The sequence below is a fragment of the Polypterus senegalus genome, chromosome 8 (genome assembly GCF_016835505.1).
Source record: "Polypterus senegalus isolate Bchr_013 chromosome 8, ASM1683550v1, whole genome shotgun sequence".
In the NCBI taxonomy this organism is placed as follows: Eukaryota; Metazoa; Chordata; class Cladistia; order Polypteriformes; family Polypteridae; genus Polypterus; species Polypterus senegalus.
This window is the reverse complement of record NC_053161.1, coordinates 13,074,287-13,096,951: the sequence shown is the minus strand read 5'-3', so window position 1 is coordinate 13,096,951 and position 22,665 is coordinate 13,074,287. Positions and strand designations below refer to the sequence as shown.

The 22,665-nt window shown below is 36.0% G+C and overlaps 1 long non-coding RNA gene across 1 annotated transcript in view; it reads left to right on the top strand.

The window, feature by feature from the left end:
- LOC120533796 overlaps positions 1 to 22,665 on the top strand; it is a 328,218-nt gene that overhangs the window by 248,392 nt on the left and 57,161 nt on the right. The window contains exon 2 of the long non-coding RNA XR_005634622.1: positions 21,200 to 21,268. This is a non-coding gene — a long non-coding RNA (uncharacterized LOC120533796). The remainder of the gene's footprint in view (positions 1 to 21,199; positions 21,269 to 22,665) is intronic.

Below are 22,665 nucleotides of genomic sequence, written 5' to 3'. Positions count from 1 at the left end.
ATAAACCTTTTTCAGTCAACACCATTTTCTGCTGCACTATATAAAGCAGATGTCATACATCCACACTGTCCAGTTGGTCTTCCAGCTTTTCTTGGTTTGATCATATCTGAGATGGAAAGTAGCAGTGAGGAATCATGTTTTGTGTTCTTGCAAGTCAACAATATTTTTTGGAAAAAACCGTCAGGTCCAAAAGCCATTGTCTGTCATGGCATGAAGGTGTATCAGTGCCAGTGAGGGGCTCGTGGGCACCATTAATGTGGAAAGATATTTACAAACTTTGGAGCAACATATGCTGTTACCAAGATTCTGTTTTTTTCTGGGATGTCCCTCCATGTTCCAAATCATATTCTACCCAGATTACAAGTACATGGCTACGTAAGCAGAGAGTGCGAGCCTGCCTGAAGTGCTAATCCATCTCCAACTGAGAACGTATGGCGTTTTAAGTAGTGCAAAATATGGCAACAAAGGCCCTAAATGCAAAAATGGATGAATGGGGGAAAATTCCCTTGGCTAAACTTATCCAATTTGTGTCTTCATTGCCCAGATGCTTAATAAGTGTTATTTAAAGAAATGGTGATGTTACACAGTGGTGAACAGTTGACTGTCCCAAATTTTTCAGAGCGTGTTACAGTCATCAGGTTTGACAAGGATTTTCAAAAATACACAATTAAATTCAAAAGGTAAAACTTCAAATATTCTGGTATTGTAGAGCTCTCATTATGATTAGATTAAACAGAATTGAGAGCGACTAACTGACGTTTTTCAAAATATCATCAGCTGAGTTTTAAAGGTTTACATGATATCATGTATCCTTCTGTATAAAGAAATATTAACATTTGCATAACATTTACTTTGCAGGTTTCACTTTCACTTTTTTCTTGGCGAAGACCTGGTTTAATTTTAACAGATGGCATCAACATTATTTATTTTCTTCATACATACGTCAGTCATCTGTCATTTAATTGTAATTCTAGAAATCTTCCTCTCCTCCCACTCAATTCTCTTAACTGAATACCTGCTGTTTCAAAATGTGGCTTGTGTTTCCTCTGTGGACATTCTTTTTGTAATGTATGGACCAAAATGCTACACAGTATTCAAGATATGGCCTCCAAAAATCCATTATGCAATTCAGGGTATTACCTGTGCTGTCATGCACTACATAACCCAGAATCGTAGTATTCTTTTTAAAGAATGTGGACAATGATTAATTTCCCGGAACTACCAAGTCTTTCTCATAAGACCGATTTTTTTAGAGTAATCATTGTGTACTTTTTGGCTGTAGTATGTCAGTGAATTTACATTTTTATTTACATGAAACATCAAATGTGTCATGTCCTCCCTTTTTTATGACACTGAGAATGAACTAACCTACCATAATTAAAATAATCTTTTAATTTAATAAACAAGTTTATAACATACACTGTCTATGTAATTGACAAATCACAGCAGACCAAGTCCCAACCAGTGTCAACGTTAATTTTAATTTATTTATAGAGCACAGTTAAAACAAACATCAGTAATGCTGTAGCCAAAGTGATTTATATTAAAACATACAATGAACATAAATAAATAGAAATAAAGTGCAATAAAATGAAATGCAGCCAGCAGTGAGTTAAAGAAAAGAAAGAAGATGACTAAGAACAACCATCAGTATCAGTGAAGGCCATGGGAAGCTAGAGAATAAAATGTGTCTTCAATCTCGCTTTAAACAGTTCTACTGAAGGTGACTCCTTAATGTAAAGAGGTAAAGAGTTCCACAGATGAGGTGTAGCAGCTGCAGAATCCCTGTCCCTTAGTGTCAAGAGACAACTGACCGATAGATCTAAGCTCTCAGGATTTACAGTACAGTACGAGTTACAGTAATCAAGATGAGAAATGATAAAAGCATGAGTAGTTTTCTCAAGGTCCCTAGGAGATAAAAAAAAGGTTTGACCTTAGCTGAAAGTCAAAGCTGGGAAAAGCAACTCTTTACTACAGCGTTAATCTGTTTCTCAAAAGAGAAGTTGCTGTCAAAAATGACACCAAGATTACGAACTTGAGGTCTGCAAAAGTCTTCAAAAGAGCTGAGAAGTTTGAAATCAATTTGAGCTTTGGCAAGGGGACAAGCTATCAGCACTTCCGTTTATTTTGATTGAGATCAAGCAAATTGTCAGCCATCAGGGTCAATTGTGCAGCCAATTAATTGCAGAGTTACAAACAGGAATATAAATCTGTGTTTATCATTAGCATGACAGTGGAAAGAAATATTACATTTCCTGAAAATAACTCCTATAAGATAAAGATAAATAGAAAATAAAATAGAACCCAAAATGGATCCCTGAGGAACACCACATTTAACAGGAGAAGTAGACGAGAAGTTGGAATTGAAGGACAGTAAAAAGTGTCTACCAGTAAGATCAATACAGGTGCCCATTTCTGGCATCACCCAAATCTGAAAAAGTCTTGGTGTTTATGCGGTTTACACCAGTTCTGCACACAACCAAATGAATATGGCACAGCATCAAAAGGGTCAAATTGCATTATATTTATTATACTGCTGTCAGGTTTTTTGTTGTTTCTTCATAAAACCCCCGCACATCAGTATAATGTATTTTCCCTTATTCACAGCCAAGCCTTCTGATCTCAGTATTCCTATTCCAGGTAGCTAAGCTTTGCCATCTTTTACAATTATTTACTTGCATTAATGGGCCTCTGTTGCAATTAAAATAACTGGTCTGTAATTAATAGGGTCAACCCGATTATCTATGAAATTGAATGCCATTTGCTAGCTTCAGGTTTTCGTGGAATGTTTCTGGTTAATTTTTAACAGTTTATACTATGTATATAATTCACTCAGTTACTAGAGGTAAGTGATGATTTTTTTTTAGCCTTTTTAATCTTAGCAGCAAATTGCTCTCTATCTCTATTGCTCTCCACTTTCTTTGTATGATCTGAATATTCCATGTGCCAATTGGCATGTGACTACATCATTTTTTTAATAAGAAAAGAAACTGCAAAAGCAAAAATGAATAATCATTGAAAGATGTACAACTTTAAGTTGGCCCAGTATGTGTGTGTCAAGGGGTGTGTGTATATGAGTGTTTCATGCGAGAAACCAAAACTTTCTAAAAGATTGGCTCCTGTTTTGCTTCCAAAACTTTTGAGATAGGCTTTGGCTGTCATCATTTTGGACATCAGAGAACATTTTGCACATATTATTTTTGAAGTTTGAGAATTTTTTCAAATCTCATTTTAAAGCTGTGTTATTTTTCGTTTTGATTATTACGATATTGCACTACCATTTTCTTTATTGTTTTGGGTCACCTTTGTGGCCAATGTTGATTTATTTTCCAGTGGTCACAGTGACCTTTGATGTAGCAATGTTGCCTCATTGTTATCACATATTCACCACACGTGACTTCATTGTCTAGCAACGAAATCATGACAGCATTGACAATTATTTTTTGCCAAGCTTCTGGATTCTTTCAATAACATTAACAACTTTATAGAGATATAGAGAAAGAAGTTTTTTTCCTTAAACTATGGGCTTTGCCACAGCGCTTCTGTCTTTCTGAGTGTAACCTTAGCCTATTCTTTGACTACTCTCCCTTCCAGGTCTCTGTGTACCTTTCATTTTCCGTTTCGTGAGTTTGCTCTTTACCAGTGAGTTATTATCACAACAGAGGTTCCCTACAACCTTGGACCAATTGGACTAAAACCAGTGTAAAAACAGATAGAGGGATCTTCAAATTATATTTTACTAATTAGGGTCACTTGAGCCAGCGTGAGATCCCACACCATACATAACAATGCAGACACACACAAATACTATTATCAACAAACAAACATAAATAGAAGTATTTCGACTGTAAATGGAAGCCCCCACTCTGATATGATGAGAACATGCAAATTCCACATGCATTTTAGTTGAAACTTGAGAAGCGATCCAAAAGAAATGAAACACTCCTACCTGTTCTGTCTATTCATAATAAACTACTTTATTTAATGTTTCTGTAGGTAGAAATACAACAAAGTACTTTACTATCTTCTGTTAAATGAAACAAAGGTAATTTTTTAATTCCTTCTTGTTTACCATGGTGCCAGACAGTAATGATGTGTAACATGTTGATCAGATATGCAAGTAGCAATTTATCTGTCCTATGTGCAAATGTCAATATCTCAGTAGTATGAATATCTTCTTTTGTGATAACTTCCTCTTTCCCTATCTGTATATTTTACTTTGCACTTGTTCTTTATAATTCACCTACCTGAGCGAGTCCAAACACACCTGAGAGGATCATCCAGTGAAGACTTACTCTGCACAAATTAAATTTTACCACAAAATTAACATTTTCTAATAACTATTATATATATATATATATATATATATATATATATATATATATATATATATATATATATATAATAACTATTTTTCAATGAAGTGCTTCTAAGAACGTGACGGTGCAGGTCGGCTCCAATCTACCATAACCCACTAGGAGCCTCTTCAACCTGCCACTGTCGATCACATTTTAGAGGGTTGAGCCAGCAAACGGGGACACCCCACAAACCAAGGGGAAGGTGCGAAGTGCTCAGTGCTTTTATTAAAAAAAAAAAACATCCAAAAAGTGCAGTGCAAAGTCCATAATAAATAATCCATAAAAATAGATGAGATGTAGAGGTTAAAATGAACAAATAAATAAAGAATCCTATAAAATGAGGTTAAAGCAACTAGCAGGATATTATCTTCTGTTAAATGCCCAGTGCCTCTCCTTAAACCGACACCTCCTCTGTTTGTCCTGGAAGGGACCTCGCAACAGAGGAGATATACTATAGGCAAGTGTAGCTGACTGTCTACTGCAAGTCCGGGTTCCAGCTGTTACATGGCTCCACAGCAGAGCTCCCAATCTGGACTTAGGCTCAAGTCCTCCCTGGACCTTGGTCTTCAGAGTGTCTCCCCATTTGAACCTTTGACTCCCACCTCCTCGCAGTGAGTCACTACTACTGCTGGCCCTCTGGCTCCAGGAAATCACTCAGCCAGAGCAACCCACTACACCAGTCCCCGAATGCTGGTCATAGGCTCAATCACAGGAGCTCTTATCCAGGCTGTCTGCCTTCTCTCTCCCTCTCTGTCTTTATCAAGCTCACTCGCTCACCCCAGCACCTGTGCACTCACTCGCTCCTGCCTTATCTCTCCATCTCTTAATATCCTTTATTTAAGCTCTTTTCTCTTTTCCTTTTGATTCTCTCTTTTCCCTTCTCTTATTTTCACTTTCCATTTTGCCTTTTACTTTGATTCTTTTCTTCCCTTCTTTTTTTCCTTGCATTCCTGCTTCCCGTTTAAGACGGGGACGTAGCACAGCTGCGGCAATCAGCAACTCCTGGCACCGGTTAGGGTCACAGGTGATCACCTGTTCACTAAGTGTAGGGCCATCCGCTCCCACATTGCACACGGGAACCGCTTTCGCTCCGCTACCATGCCACCACCTGAAGACGTGAGTCTTACTGTTATTAATTTTAAAGATTCCAATCAGCCACTGACCTCACTTTACTACACAACTATGGAGTGAAATAAACTAATATAAAGTAAACTCGCATCATCTCTTACAACTGGAAAAGACTAATGGCTGTTGCCTATGATTTATACTGTCTGGATAATATGAGAACAAGATTTTCTGGCAAGGAGTTAAACAAATAACATATATCAAGGAAAAACTCTATATACAAAGAAAAGTTTCATGACTCGTTAGGAACAAATTTGTTTTTGAAAGCAAACACTAAAAAAGGTAACAGTAAGAACCAAGTAACAAAACAGTAAGCTTGGTGATATCATGACACATTGAGTAATGTAATGCCAGAATTCATCCATGTATGAGTGAGCTTGGGAAAGGAGTGAATGAAAAAGTCACATATTTCACATACAACCACAACACAAAGGAAAGAAAAAATGTAAGTCAAAATCCTTTTTTCTGTTACATTGTTATCTATCTCCCTTTAATACTTTATCTTATTATTTCACAATATTTAATATCTTTTTAGAAGTTTCAGGCATAAAAAATACATTTTTATGAAAGTAATGCCTTCACATACACTTTTCATATATACCGGTGCCGGTCATAAAATTAGAATATCATGACAAAGTTGATTTATTTCAGTAACTCCATTCAAAAAGTGAAACTTGTATATTAGATTCATTCATTACACACAGACTGATGTATTTCAAATGTTTATTTCTTTAATTTTGATAATTATAACTGACAACTAATGAAAGTCCCAAATTCAGTATCTCGGAAAATTAGAATATTGTGAAAAGGTTCAATATTGAAGACACCTGGCGCCACACTCTAATCATCTAATTAACTCAAAACACCTTCAAAACCTTTAAATGGTCTCTCAGTCTAGTTCTGTAGGCTACACAATCATGGGGAAGACTGCTGACTTGACAGTTGTCCAAAAGACGACCATTGACGCCTTGCACAAGGAGGGCAAGACACAAAAGGTCATTGCTAAAGAGGCTGGCTGTTCACAGAGCTCTGTGTCCAAGCATATTAATAGAGAGGTGAAGGGAAGGACAAGATGTGGTAGAAAAAAGTGTACAAGCAATAGGGATAACCTCACTCTGGAGATGATTGTGAAACAAAACCCATTCAAAACTGTGTGGGAGATTCACAAAGAGTGGACTGCAGCTGGAGTCAGTGCTTCAAGAAGCACCACGCTCAGACGTATGCAAGACATGGGATTCAGCTGTCGCGTTCCTTGTGTCAAGCCACTCTTGAACAAGAGACAGCGTCAGAAGCGTCTCGCCTGGGCTAAAGACAAAACTGCTGCTGAGTGGTCCAAAGTTATGTTCTCTGATGAAAGTAAATTTTGCATTTCCTTTGGAAATCAAGATCCCAGAGTTTGGAGGAAGAGAGGAGAGATACAGAATCCATGTTGCTTGAGGTCCAGTGTAAAGTTTCCACAGTCAGTGATGGTTTGGGGTGCCATGTCATCTGCTGGTGTTGGTCTATTGTGTTTTCTGAGGTCCAAGGTCAACGCAGCCTGCTACCAGGAAGTTTTAGGACACTTCATGCATCCTGCTGCTGACGAACTTTATGGAGATGCAGATTTACTTTTCCAACAGGACCTGGCACCTGCACAAAGTGCCAAAACTACCAGTACCTGGTTTAAGGACCATAGTATCCCCGTTCTTGATTGGCCAGCAAACTCGCCTGACCTTAACCCCATAGAAAATCTATGGGGTATTGCGAAGAGGAAGACCCAACAATTCAGAAGAGCTGAAGCCACTATCAGAGCAACATGGGCTCTCATAACACCTGAGCAGTGCCACAGACTGATCGACTCCATGCCACGCTGCATTGCTGCAGTAATCCAGGCCAAAGGAGCCCCAACTAAATATTGAGTGCTGTACATGCTCATACTTTTCATGTTCATACCTTTCAGTTGGCCAACATTTCTAAAAATCCTTTTTTTCCGAGATACTGAATTTGGGACTTTTTATTAGTTGTTAGTTATAATCATCAAAATTAAAAGAAATAAACATTTGAAATACATCAGTCTGTGTGTAATGAATGAATCTAATATACACGTTTAACTTTTTGAATGGAATTACTGAAATAAATCAACTTTGTCATGATATTCTAATTTTATGACCGGCACCTGTATGCTTAACAGGTCTCTAAAGACTTGCTGGGCGGTTGACTGGTAATTCAAAGGTTGCCCTGGGGAGAGTGTGGAGTGCTAGACGTGTGCCATGCAGAAGACTGGCATGCTGCCCTGTCATTTGGTCATTTGCTGTCCAGACACACACTGTAGCTCTGAATAGAAAATTCTTGGTTAAAAATGCATTAATAAAGTGGTGAATCTTTTTTTTTTTTTTTATTTATTTATTTTTATTAATTTTATTACAATCCATACAAAGCAATCAAGATTTTACAAAAAGAAAAATTGAGTTAAGAACAATGCATTAATAAAGTGGTGAATCTTAACACTCAGATGTAACTTGGACTGGGTCAGTCCCCACCTATGTCCCTGAACAAGCTGCTTCAAGTGCCTCTGATCCAACAGAAAAAAAAAATCAAAAAATAAATAAGCATTCATTATGATGTGTTCTGCTCTTAAAATTTATGTTGAGTGAAAACACTGTCAAAATACTTAATAATAATTTATAATAATTAGTAATAATAATAATAATACTTAGAAAAGTAATATGGCTTAGTGTTAAGAATACTGGACTCTAAACACCAAGGTTACAGGTTCAATTCTCAACTCTTCTTCCCTTAATGCTATGGTAGTTCATTCGCTTTATCTGTCTAAGGTCCAGTTTTATTAACATAAAATTAAAGTATGTTATCAGAGAATGCAACGTCAGGCTGGTGTCCTGGACGAAAAGGATGGTGGTTCTTTACCCAGGCAGGAGCCCTTTATAATGGAAGGAGAGTAGGAAACGTCCTCCCAGACATGTAAATTCCCCCTGGTTGATGGGTGGCAGCCTCCCTCTGGTTGTGCGCCTGTAGGGCACCTTGGTATCTGCAGTCTCAATGGGCAGTCCTGTTGGGGTTGTCAAGAGGATATTCCTCGGTCCTAGAGTGGTTCTGCCTTACCTGGAAGTACTTTTTGGTGGTAATAAGGTTGCACTGAGCCTGAGAGAGGAGTGGAGTAGAGCAGTGCTCACCTTGGTGGAATGGAGAAGAAAGACAAGAAGGAATTAATAAAGAAGAAAGAATGAGAATTGTTGGAAGCGGTAACCTGTAAAAAGGTTTTTTGAATAATAACAATAGTTTATTTAGCTCTCGGTTGTGCTGGTGTACTTGTGTCTTATGTTTTGTGGCTCTAGGATGCCCCAATATGTTAACAATTATGACATGTCCTGACTTATTGAGTCATTAGTTAAAGACATTTGCCAAATTAACAACAATAATAAAACATTTAAAAATTGCATTCCCAGAAAAGGTTTTATAAAATCAAAAAGAAAAGGTTAGTTTAAATTGAATATTGACATTTACTTTAAACACAGATACTCAAACTCTAAATTGCTTTCCCTTACATTTGTTTACATAAAATACCCATTACTGTTTTTTGTTACCATTTTGGAAGGATCTCCTTGTGATATCTTCTCAGTTTTTGTGATAGCATTGAAATTTAGAAGCAAATTAGTAATGGTTACCGTATTCAGGTTACCATTTTGCAGTCAAGACTATAAATTAAATTGATAAGAATATCAATACAGGTATTAGGATTGAAAGCGATTGTCACCCAGCCCTTTACTGAATCAAGACATCACAAAGCACTATGCTCATCATTTAAAGTTGCTGGTATTTTTTACCTAGATGTGACATGTCTTCAGGGACTGCGAAATGTATCTTTAGTGCCAGAGCTCTACAGGTTTCCAAAGCTACCAAAATAAAAACTAAAAAAATAGATCAATAAACTAAAGCCATGTAGTCCTTATGAGTTAAAATTTGAACTGAAAATGTCATTCCGGAATATAATACTCAATAATTATTTACAAATTTTAACCTAACATATGGTAGATGTTTATTTGTTATTTAGAACTTTTAATACTAGTATGAAATTTATTTAAAACAGTTTGATGTTATTTCTTTGCTTTTTTCCATTACTGATGTTTCACTGTAATATCATTTTCCATATTTATGAACCATCAATACAAACAAGGTATTCAGTTCAGTTTAATTTATTCTTATTAATTACACTTTCATTTATGAGCCCAGAAAACCATATAATAGTTACAAATACTGTAAAAAAAAAAGTTATCCACAAAACAAGGTATTTGAACATAAACATAAAAACATTATGCAGTATAGAGAAAAACCTACATATTTGTATGCTGTGGTGAAAAAGCTGCTAAAATGATGAATTGTGGATTAAACGTTTAGGTTTTAAAAATTCAGACTCATTTTGCATATCACAGTTAACAATCTGTATTTTAAATAAATGAAATTTAGACTATTTCTGTTCCCAGCTTGTCAACATTCTCTTTTTAGATTCCCATAGATCCTGGCATAGTGAACATTACCATTCCTCTTGCATTGCGTTTTTGTGCTGCTGGTAATCCATACTATATTTTTTTCTTCATGGTGTTACTGCCGTCTTCTGCACACAAGTCATTTTATCGACATATGCTGAGAAAAAACAAATTGTCAAACACAATGGTGATCAGTAGGAGCTACTTTTGGGAGAACCCAAATAAGGACTGAAAAGAAATACAAGGAGGTTGAAAATAAATAAATAAATAAATAAATAAAGGGAAAACAACTAACCTGCTACTCCTTAGGTCTTACCATACAGGCTTTGTCTCTGACTGAAAATGGAGTGCCCAGTTTATCTACCCACAATGAATCACATACCTCCAAACTCTGCCTAGTTGTTTCTCACCTATTTTGACCTCTCCTGCATTAGAAATGTATTACACATAGCATCCATTTATTCATTTTTTTTGTTGTTTTATTAATGTTTAATATTTTTCAATACTCTGTGACATTACGTGACAATGGATGGGTGCATTGCCAGGCAATGAGGTGCACACGTATATGCTGTGTGACTTTGGAACACTTAGTTTTGAAAGATGGCAGCCCACACAATGAAGCATCCAAACATTAAGACCAAGAAAAAAGAAGCAAGTTGGCTTTTGAACTCCTTTTGACTTTGTTTTCTGATTTGCATTTTGGTTTTGATTAAACGTTCTTTGCCATCACAAGCATCAGGCTTGTTTACTGACTGTACTTTTCAAACTCGACTTAACAAGACATTTGCTAATCTCTGTCTCATTGTAAAAATCAAGGACCTGTCTGTTTTTATTTAAGTGTCCAACACAGTCACACAGAGGCCAATCCACTATACTGCACAGCAAGTGGCCATGCGCAGTATAATGGGGCTCCCAACTGCCATCTCCTGGACTGGACTGTGCACAGCAATTGGGTTAACTGAAGGGGGCACATCCAAATGATAAATATGTAATGTTTATTTTTTAATTGTGGTGTATCCAAATTATAAATACTGTATGTATGTTACTTCTTACATAAGTGCTTTGTATCAAAATAGGTAAACTTTACAATATTTTGCACTCTATGGCATTCCTGCTTTTAGACTTCATTTTAGAGTCATAAAAAGAAACAGGTTTATTATAACTACAACAGGAAGAAATGAGGCTGTATTCTGTGGTTTGTAACAGGATGGTGTTTATCTGCAAGACAAATATGAATGCTCACTTTTTTCTACATTGCTTACAGTATTGAAGGCAAAAAAATGTTTAAAGCTTCATTCTAAAAGTGATTTATGACAGAAACAGCTTTAAATTTTTCTAAAGCTTTGTGATGAAATTATTCTACTTTCTTTCTGATTTTGCTTTTTATGATAGGTGTTACTGGTTAATGGATAGACTTCTCCTTCCCACATAGAATTCTCCAGAAGCTTTTAGAGGACAGAGAGAATTAAAGAGTCCAGATGCATAAAAATGTTTAAAACCTGATGAACATTGCCTTATTCTAGAGGTAATACATAATTAAGGTGATAGGAGTGTCCAAACTGACCCATAGTTCAGGAGAGACTACTTTACCTAAAAGACTTGAAACTGTAGCACTTTGTAAACTATGCCTAGTTAGTGCCTAGCTTATAATAACATTTTAATGGCTCTGTCAATATTTTACATTTAGCAATTCATTATTAAGTGACTAGGATGAACACGCTTGTAGGGCTGAATGGCCTGTTCTTGTTACAGTTGTTCTAATATTCAAATTTTTTTAAACTTAATTATTCCATTCCATTATAATAGAGAACTGGAACATACTTCAGCATCATTAGGCACATTGCAGGAGCATGAGATGGCAGTCCATTGAAAGGCACCACACTGAACTCATTTACAATCTACATTTGTCTGTGTCCTCACAGCAGTTTTTAAGAAAAGTGAAGCAAAAATGTATCATGGTGAAAAAAGAGTTTAAGCAATAATAAATTATACATACAATAACTAGGAAGTAAATTCAGTTTAGCCTTACTAAAGTATATGGATGAAAAAGAAAAGAAAAAAAAAGAAAAGTGCAATACTGCTGTATGTGCTTGTGAAGATGTAACACATGGAGAGAAAATGAAGAAAAAAGAGGAATATTTACAAAATTATGTCTTGTGACTCACAAAAGGACTTTGAGCTTATTAAAACAGTTTGTGTAGTCATTGCCATTATTAGGTAAGGTTGGTGAATCAAAGGTTACTTTACAAATTACATGTTTTTGAATAGTGTCTGTTATCACGTTAAGGTTTGCTTCCTGTTTTGTGCCAAAAGCTGCCAGAACTGCTTTCCATGTGTTCCTGTAAACAAAGAATCTGGATCAGGAAATGGTGAATAAATGGATTCAGAAATATATACTATTGAAGGACAAGTGATAAGTGGATTGGCCTGGTTTGGAAATATAACTGTTAATTGCCCAGTTTAATTTTACTGTAAAGCTATAAAAAAGATGGATCTTTTTTACTTTACAGCTAAGCGACTACAGTGTGCTGCACATATACTATAACTATATCCCATTTGAGCAGTTATGTCATGATCGCGTAACTTTATATAATGATACAATAATACAACACATAGCGGAAAACTTAGTGATGGATAACGTGGTGGAAAATGGTTAGCACTGCTTCCTTTCAGCTTCAAGATATCAGACTGAAATCGTGATCCGGAAACTGTCATTGTACAGTTTAGACATTCTTCTCATATTCATGTGTTTTTCTCCAGATAGATAAGTTTTCTTCCCATGGCCTTTAAGACTAAGTGTTAGGGTACAGTGATCCCTCGCTATATCGTGCTTCGACTTTCGCGGCTTCACTCTATCGCGGATTTTAAATGTAAGCATATCTAAATATATATCACAGATTTTTCGCTGGTTCACGGATTTCTGTGGACAATGGGTCTTTTAATTTATGGTACATGCTTCCTCAGTTTGTTTGCCCAGTTGATTTCATACAAGGGACGCTATTGGCGGATGGCTTAGAAGCTACCCAATCAGAACATGTATTACGTATTAAATAAAACTCCTCAATGATATGCGATGTGCTACCCGAGCGGTGCTTGATTGTTTGCTTTTCTCGGTTTCTCTCACTGTCTCTGACGTTCTCTGCTCCTGACGGAGTGGGTGTGAGCAGAGGGGTTGTTTACACAGAGGCTGTTTGCTTAGAAGATACGGACGCTACTCTAAAAATGCTGAAAGACTACCTTCACATTGCTCCCTTCTGTTGTGGCTGCTTTATCGCGGTGCGCATACTTAAAAGTTCAACAGCACGTATTGATTTTTTGATTGTTTGCTTTTATCTCGCTCTCTCTCTCTGACATTCTCTGCTCCTGACGGCGCTCCTTTGAAGAGAAGATATGTTTGCATTCTTTTAATTGTGAGAAAGAACTGTCATCTCTGTCTTGTCATGGAGCACAGTTTAAACTTTTGACTAAAATGTGTTATTTCATGTCTAGAGGGCTCTAATAATGTTAACAGTGTGTGAGAGTTTATAAGGGCTTAAAATATATAAAAATAACCATACAAACATATGGTTTCTACTTCGCGGATTTTCACCTATCGCGGGGGGTTCTGGAACGCAACCCCCGAGATCGAGGAGGGATTACTGTAAATGCGATTTCTAAAGTGGCCGGGTGTGACTTAGTGGAGGTGTATCCATCTGTGTGCTTTCTAATGGGCTGGTTTCCTGTCACAGACCTATTCTGGCTCCTAACCTGATGCAACTAGAATACACTCCACTACCACAGGTCTTAACTTTGTTTAGCTGGTTCAGAGATGGATGAATTATTACATAGGCTGAATTTATGGCAAAGCTGTCTGCATTAGTGTTTGTATTCACTGAATTTTTGTTTTAATTGCAGATATTTCCAGTTTCTGTATAGTATATCAGGAGCTTAAAAGCAAAATATGTTGAAGCTGGTTTCATTTTTGTCATGTGTCCATCTCTCGTACACCTGTTGTTATACACACTGATATGAATCTATCCCTCCATTCATTAAAGCTTATTATTGTATCACATAGTTGTGAACCTATTTCGGCACCGCTGACTGGGTGCAAACCAGAAACTGTCTATTGATACAATTGATATGTGTTCAAAATAATTAAAAAAAAATGCTTATCTACTTCATAGTGTAAAGTTTCTGTAGTTCTGGAAACAACAGTAAAATCATCCTAAGCCGATCAATTACACTCCAAATTTAACTTTCCAGCGACACATTTCTTTCACAACCTTCAAAGTAGAAACTTTGTTAAACAAAACCTGCGCAGTTTCCCTCACCTCCCACCTACCTCTATACCGGAAGAAATGTTGGTCAGTCTTTAGAACTCAAACAACATTTCTGTAATATGTAAAACATTTTACAGTCCCTCCCTTTAAAAGATCCAAGAAAACAGTGGGAAAAGGATCTCTCACTCAACATCTCAGAAAAGGAGTGGAAGGTAGCAATGCAGAGAATTTACTCGAGCTCCATATGTGTAAAGCATACAATTATTCAACTTAAAATTATATATCAAGCGCATCTCTCTTGTTTAAAATTGTCCGTAATGTTGCCAGGGCAAGATCCAACCTGTGAACACTGCAATCAAGTTCCAGCCTCACTGGGCCACATGTTTTGGTTGTGTACCAAATTAACATCATTCTGGACCAAAATCTTTAAATGCTTTTCAGACAGCCTTGGTGTCACAATCCCTCCTAACCCTAAACAGCTGTGTTTGGGGTTCTTCCAGATGGGTTTAACATGGAGAAGGACAAACAAACTGTAATTGCCTTTACTACGCTACTCTTATCGCAGACTTATCTTGCTCAACTGGAAGAATCCTAACTCATCTCTTTTAAGTCAGTGGGTAACTGATGTTATATATTATCTAAAATTGGAAAAAATCAGATTTTCTCTTAGACGATCTGTACAAAATTTTCTCAAAACCTGGCAGGATCTGAAAAATAACATTTTAGAATAAACATTTACATTGGGGAAGTGGATTTTCACCCCTCTTTTTCTATTCTATTTTTATTTATTTATTTACCATTATTAAAGTGCTACTCTGCTGACCTAGCTCTCTTTCTCATGGGTGGGGGTAGATTTGTTTCAAACCAGTTTTGTTAAGCTTGACTTGCATGTATGGAATGTTTTTTGATATTAATAGAATAAAATATAAAAAAAATCATGCCAAGCCAGCAATTCACCTTCAACCAGTCAACGTATGCTTGTCTGTGGTATCATTAAGTAAGTACTGTATGCCTCATGACATACCATTTTGCTTAGTTTAATGGTGGTTTTATTAATTCTGCTTACCTTCATAGTTTAAATGATGACAGAATTCGTAGTTTTTTGTGCTTTTTTTGTGCAGTTCCTTTATGTGATGTCAAAGGCTGACTTTAAATAAGTAAAGTGAATTACTGTCCTTGAACAAGAACTCTGATGTGATTCCAGGACAACAGAAAGCCAAAAAATATCACAGTTGTTCATTTTGAGTTGTTCTTTTCATATAGCTCAAAACATTTACACAAAAATGAGCTCAAATTACACACACAGAGCAACTGGAGTCTTTGTGTTTAGCTGGAAAAATCATTTCTCATCACTTCACAGAGACATTTGCTAAACACATCCATGCGTGACATCTCAGAATGGTAAATGCATTGCGTTTTATTGATTGAGAGCTTTCTAGAACTTCACCAAAGCAATTTATTTCTGCCGACACCCTTGTGGAACATATTAGTCTCTTGTTAGAAATAAACCAACTGAAATAAATCAGGTTACTCTGTTCATTGGTAAATCCAGGTTTGAACAGATCAAAGCAGTGCCACCCAGTCCTTAGCGGAAAGACTGATAAAATTTTATTGGCTCTTTAAAAACATATTGCCAATTTTCTGTTTGTTTACATCTGGTGAATATTAAACAACTGCTCCCGGGTCCCAAATATGATGATGGTCAGGTTGTTCACTTCTTACATCAGCAGTGTAGCTCAGCTGGAAGCAGACGGAGAATTGACCACAGCATTGTGGAACTTGGAGAATTGATTAAAATCATGTTGAGCCCGTCTTCCAAATGAAGTTGTTACAGCAGTTCAGGTCTGCAGAGTCTCTACAGTAAACACTGACAGCTGTTTGCTTTGCTCCACTGTGATCTAATGATGCACATGTGTTATTAGGAATTCATAACACTGCCAAACTTACTAGCAATGCTTATGGTAAATATAATAAATTCCTTAGCATTATACCAAAATAACTGTAAAAATCATACATGGGCTTGTTTTTATGTACTGCAGGGTTAGCACCTGCATCTGGTGAAGCTTTATTCCTCATTTCGCTTATTGTTTATTTCCTTTTACTGATAATCACTGTGACACCTTTACATTATATAATTTTGTCGATTTTAATCCAATTTAAAATGAGCATAAATAGTCAAATCAAGCAAAAAAAAAACAAAACATTGAAAACATTCCTTGATGACTTAACAATGACTGGGTCATTCATGAATTCAGATGGGAAGCAGTTTTTCCATACAACCATTAAGTGCTAAGGGTCTCAGGCCAGTACACATCATCTACTTTAAAGATGGGTTAAAACTACCACGTAAGTCCAATACTGGTAACCCATCAAAAGAATGTTATTTATATGCTCTTATCTTTCAACCCTTCTTGACATATGGTCTTATTTTAACACTTTCAGTCTATATTGATACCTCAAACTAATTTTATAACCCTCTGTCGTTCATGCAAAAAGATAAACCTTGCTAGGCTTAAGCTGCTCTCAAATACCCCATGGTAACCCATAAAACTTTATACCCAATTCGTCTTACGTACCTTATTGACCGAACCAGCTCCTTTCTTTGGTTGCTTTAGTTTAGTTTTTATTTTTCAATAGTACAAAGTTTAGACCTAATTTCTACTGCCACATTATTTGGAAGTGACAAAGAAAGTAGAAAAGAAACAAATCTGATTGTTGATATTCATAGCAGAGATATGCATCACATTTCTCATCATGAAAAGTAAAGCTAAAAAGTTCTTGCCTGCTATCGGCAAGAAAATGGCTAAAGCAGTGGTCAAAGGTGGCAGCCTTTTCTTCTACTGACAATTTGGAGCCTTTATTATGGGGATTTCATGAGTTTGATTAATTTTAAAATGTAGCAAAAATGCAAGTTATTAAAAGTCTAAACAGCAGACATATACCCTGGTAATAGCCGTTATTGGTTGACATATAAAAAATGTAAATGACTCCATTAACATTTAGATGCCTGTTTTCTGAATTAAATATCTTCAGCAAGTCCCTCAGTTACATCCTGGAGGACGGCAGTAGCTACTGGCTTTCACTTTAACCAGTTTGTTAATTAGAACCCATTTATTTACTACTAGAAGCAGTATGCTTTCTTGGACTTAGTTTGTTATAATTCAGAATCTTTAATTGCCTATTTTAGTTTTAAACAGCTGCATTAATGTTTTAATCGTTGCCTGTTTTCTTAACCAGCAGTCAGTTAATAGTGAAGTGCAAATGTTAAAGTACCACCAGCTCTCCAGCTAACATGCTTCCATTTAAAGCTGTTTATATGAATCATGACATATCTTTGATAGTAAAATAAATCAAAGAGAAAGAAAAGATCCAAGAGGTAAAGATCTGTTCAGGACCGCAAAACCTATGGATAATGTTCTCAGAAAAAAATCTGCAAAGTAATATTGGAAGAATGTAAACATTACCAAGCCATATAGGTAAATACCACGGTTTATTACCTGCTTGGCCTGGCATCTAATTATGAAACTGGCTGAAATGAAAACCTACAGGCACTACGGACTTCCAGGATCATAATTAGGATAGTATAGTATAGTATTTTATAAAGTTGATTTAGGATGGCAGTGTTAAAATGCATTTCTCTGAAGCCAAAGAGTACCTTAACATATGAATATTACTTCAATTAAAAATGTTAATAAAATATCTAAATTAAAACAAAAAACACAATAATTTACTAACTGAAATATATTGAAATTGATGTTGTTGTTGACCTCACTCCATATGGATCATTTATCTTTTGTTCTTACTCTTTGTTTTCAGATAATTGAAAAAGAGTGAAATCCAGCTTTGCAAGTTACCTGCTTTTTGTTTTAAAATTAATCTTTAGTGCAGTACTCTATCAAAAGCTTTGCTGAACTTTTGTGACTTTTCTCATTGTTTTTTGTTAAGCTCTTTTTAACTAAGCTTTTGTTTGCTAAGCTCTTTTGGATATTTCTTCTTTGTAAATGTCACAAGAAGTCGATATAGAAGTGGCCCATTGGGGATCCACATTAATGACAGGTTGAACTGGTTCACAGAACACAACAGAACTATATAAGAAAGGGCAGGAGATTGCATAACTTTAATGATCCTTCACAACTCTGAGATGGCCACTGCTGAGGTGTGCTGGGCTGGTAACAATAACTTCAAGAAAGGCCCACTGAATCAATAAACTAATTAAAAGAACAAGCACAGTTTTAGGACACACTCTGGATCCCCTGGAGGTCTTAGTGAAGGAGAGGATTAAAACTAAACTGAGTGCCATTATGAACAATGCTACACATCCTCTCTCTGACACACTAACAATGAGGACTTTCAGCCAACAAATCATTTAGCAGAAGTGTGTCAAGAAATGCTAATGTGGTTCCATTATACCAACAGCAATACATCTACATATGCCTCACTGTGACTGTGACAGCCAACTCAGAACTTTCCTTCCTGTTTAATTTTCTTGCTTAATAGTCATTCTGATGTGTATTCAGACCATACTGTGTATGTATATATGTGTATTTATCTGTCTGTCTATGTATTTATTTATTTAAAAAGCTTCTGTAAAAAGTCAAATTTGGGACATATAAAGTTCTATCTATCTATCTATCTATCTATCTATCTATCTATCTATCTATCTATCTATCTATCTATCTATCTATCTATCTATCTAATAGCTTTGTTAAAGCAAATTGTTGCTCCCTCATTTGTGCTTTTAAATATAGACTCTTAAGATAGGCTTATACAAGTCAAAACTGTTTCCTCAGTATTTCAGAACATTTGAACTTTATTATAAAGTGACTTATTGCATATTACATTTATTTACAGTAAGTAAATGTGTCATTGACAACAACACATTAATTCTTAAAATAAAATACAACACTTTCTATTCTAGCTAAATACACATGGAATTCAGTTTCAGTAGTTATTATTTTTTTTACAAGTATGCATTGTGTAGTAGTAATGAAGAGCCATTCATGTCAAAACTATTTTCTAAAATACTAGAAAACATGAAAAGAGCCAGAGGCTGCTGGCCAGATGAGGATTTACTACTGTATTTAAACTTCCAGAACCCCAAGATGTGCTTGAAGCAAATGGCTTTGCGGTAACACTTTTGGCTTTTAAGCTGAAGACTATACGATCAAAAGCTACCATACCCACATTTTCATTTTTCTATATCTATTTTTTTTTGGGGAATTTTAATGGTGTGCTCTATGTAGGTTAAACACTGTAGTGACTCACAGTTGTAATACAATAGTTTATCAGTTAGCAGCCCAAAGCTGGTAAGAAGCTCCATCCAAGGCTTAATATCAGCACAAGCTCGATACCAAACCTGAAAGCTGAAATAAACTTTCAAGAGAACGTTTAAGAGAAAGCAAACCTGCCAAGTGGTGTCCATGGGTGGTGGGAGGCTGGAGGCAGCCCTTGTTGCAGGGGATCAGGACCCCTTAGAATCAGATTGCATGGGAATGCAACCATGTTGCATCGTGTTTCCAGGCAAGCATGGTCAACAGCTTTTCTTACCTTTGGACACACTTTCAATATTTTTCAAATCTATCCATCAATTATTAAACTAGCTTAATCCACTTCAGGGTTTCGAGAGTCTGTTCAACCAGTTATGTTCAAGACAGGAACCAACCCTGACGTATGTGCCATCCATCACATGGGACACTTGTATGCAGATTAGCACTCTTTTGACAGGGAAATTCAGATTTGCCAATTAATGTTACTATTTCCTCTTTAGGATGTAGAAGGAAAAACCCATAGAGGTATAATGAAAACATGCAAATTATACAAACACACTAATCAGGCAAGGACTTGCACCCAGAACCCTGTACTGGACAGCAGTCCTAGTCGCTCTGTCACCATGCACTCTGTTTTTAGAACATTTTTATCATTTAATCTTATCATGTAAACCATATAGCATCAGTTTTAGGAAAGTATTTATTAAAACATTCATGTTACACTTAGTTATCGGTGTAGTTTACTGATTTTGTGTTTGCCTTTTGAGTAATAATATTTAGGTGCATTTCTTGCCACTGTTTTCTCTTAATGTGCTTAAAATAGCATACCGGGTTGTCTAGCCTACCCCAGCCAGTCATTTATTGAATTCTTTTTAAAACATGGTTAAGGGACTTTTTTCCTCTTTATTTATTTAGCAAGCAAACACACGTACTAGAAACATGACCCAGATGAACATTAACATATAGTGTTTAAAATGAAAAAAATGAATGTGTAGATATAGCAAATATTAAATTCATCTGGCATGGAAAATTTTAACAAAGACAAACTGTTATCCATAATTCTGTACTGCAAACTGTATAATTACTCACATCAATAAAAGTATAATACAATATTTTACTAAATATCTTTTTAAAAAATGTCCTGTTTTTTACAAAACATTAAATTATGTTTATAAATATAGGAGTTAGAAAAGTGCTGCTCCAGTATGTATCTGCAAAGAGCAAAAGTACTTATAGGTTCATTCAAATCAATGCAAGGTTACAGCAAAAGCCCTATAGTGTAATTTTGTATAAACTTTAAAACAAAATGAGTGGCAGAAGGAACCTTTAAACCTTACAAGCATCACATGGAATGAATGCTAAGATATATTTTAGTTATAAAAGGACCTTGTTTCAGTATAAATTTAAATGTGTAAGCTTTATTCATCCTCTTTGCGTCACAAGGGGTCTTGTCATATTGTAAAGTTTTGAGTTCACAGTTAGCCTTTGGGCATTCCTTACTCAGTTATGACAACCTTTCTAATGTCAATTTGCTTATTTTAATTAAAGACAGACTGAAATGCTTATGCCAATTTATAGGATCAAATACTTAAATGTGTTTCGTTTTCTGACTAAATGTCTTTGCTATTATGTAATACTAATTTATTTCATAGTTGTAAGATTATTACTTTTGATTTCCTTGTTGCTTAGCTACTGCTTTTTCTTAACAGGAGAGATGTAGAACATTGACAGCCATGTTACACATAGGAAGCTGGAGATTACATGTGGAGAAACTAGAGGTAGGCCTGACTTCTGTTATGACTTTAGGGTTATGACTAGTGCAGCGTCCATTCTGAGCTTAGCTTTGGTTTATCTAATTATATTAAAAAGTCGTCATTTTTTTCTGCCATGTTGAGCTGACTGTTGCTGTCCCACTCTATCACACAATCACAGTACAGTGGAACCTCGGTTTGCGATAAACTTGGTTTACGAGTGTTTTGCAAGACGAGCTAAATTTTGTAATAAATTTTGACTTGATAAACGAGCGATATCTTGCAATACAAGTAGTATGGATACACTTTGTCTGCTGAGCGTCATGTGATCACAACTGAGCTGATGGTTCTTCTCTCTCTCATGCTCGCACGTCTCTCTCTCCTTATCTCTCTTGCTCGCGCATGAGTCTCTCTCTCTCTCTCTCTCCTTATCTCTCTCGCTCGCGCATGTCTCTCTCTCTCTCTCTCCTTATCTCGCTCTCTCTCTCTCCTCTTGAGCGCAATCGGCTCATATTTTTTTTTATTTATTTATTTATTTTTTTCTCCAGCCGTCTGGAGTTTTTTTGTTTTTTCTGTCCCCCCTGGCCATTGAACCTTACTCTTATTCAATGTTAATGTTGATTTATTTTGTTTTATAATTGTGTCTTTCATTTTTCTATTCTTTAATATGTAAAGCACTTTGAGCTACTGTTTGTATGAAAATGTGCTATATAAATAAATGTTGTTGTTGTTGTTGTTGATATTCTCCATCTGAGTCTGCGTGCCTCACTCATACAATAAACATCCGTACAAGCGTATACTGTTTACTACAGCATTGTGAGTGTGTGTGTGTGTGCTGTGAAGTGCGAGTCCCCGTCTTGCGCCCCAAAACACGAAGCTAAGTCTCAGTACTTTAACAATACCAGCTTTATTCAGCTTGAAACAGCAACAGCACGGTTATTTATTGTAGCGGGATCTTTATAATGTTCCTTGTATCACGCATCGACGGCAGGCGCTTATAGCTTATGTCCGCGATCTTTTTGGATACGCTTATACGGCGAACTGCTACAGCGCTGGGAGACTGCGATTGCTTTGGGACACTCTTCTACTCACACCAGCCATGATTCTTTTTAAATTTAAAGTGCAGGTTAATTTGTTTCATGTATTGTTACTTTATATTTTGTACTAGCAAAATACCCGCGCTTCGCAGCGGAGAAGTAGTGTGTTAAAGAAATAATGAAAAAGAAAAGGAAACATTTTAATAATAACGTAACATTGTCATTGTCATGAGTGTTGCTGTCATATATATATATATTATATATATACATATATATATATATATATATATATATACACACACATACACATATACAGTGGTGTGAAAAACTATTTGCCCCCTTCCTGATTTCTTATTCTTTTGCCATGTTTGTCACACAAAATATTTC